The sequence below is a fragment of the Egretta garzetta genome, unplaced genomic scaffold (assembly GCF_000687185.1).
Source record: "Egretta garzetta isolate BGI_Z169 unplaced genomic scaffold, ASM68718v1 scaffold898, whole genome shotgun sequence".
In the NCBI taxonomy this organism is placed as follows: Eukaryota; Metazoa; Chordata; class Aves; order Pelecaniformes; family Ardeidae; genus Egretta; species Egretta garzetta.
Genome location: NW_009260629.1, coordinates 134387 through 134705, shown reverse-complemented (window position 1 = coordinate 134705; position 319 = coordinate 134387). Strand labels below are relative to the sequence as shown.

General features: G+C 69.3%; 1 protein-coding gene across 1 annotated transcript in view; it reads right to left on the bottom strand.

Annotated features, from left to right (window-relative positions):
• The window catches only part of ZNF513 (zinc finger protein 513), a 5571-nt gene that overhangs the window by 1889 nt on the left and 3363 nt on the right, over window positions 1–319 (bottom strand). The window lies entirely within an intron of this gene.

Here is a 319-nt window from a genome sequence, read left to right as displayed (position 1 = left end):
GTGGGGGGCTGGGGGCCCATGGAGCTTGCTCTGGGCCCCCCCTCGCTGTCCCTCAGCCCCAGGGACGGCCGCTGGTCCTGCTCCCACGGCTGACACCATGGGGCTCCAACACCAGCCGCTCCCTGTTGCGCGGGAAAACAGACCTTCCCCAGCGCCGTGCAGCGCTGCTGTCCCACGGCCGCAAGGGGAAGTCTGTGCCAGGCTCTCAGAGGGAACTTCTGCTTCCTGGCTGGGCATGGACCCATCCTCCTGCTGCCCCTGGGGTAGCACCCGTGGGGTGGCACCCATGGGGTAGCTGGCCCTAGGTCCCAGATGTGCC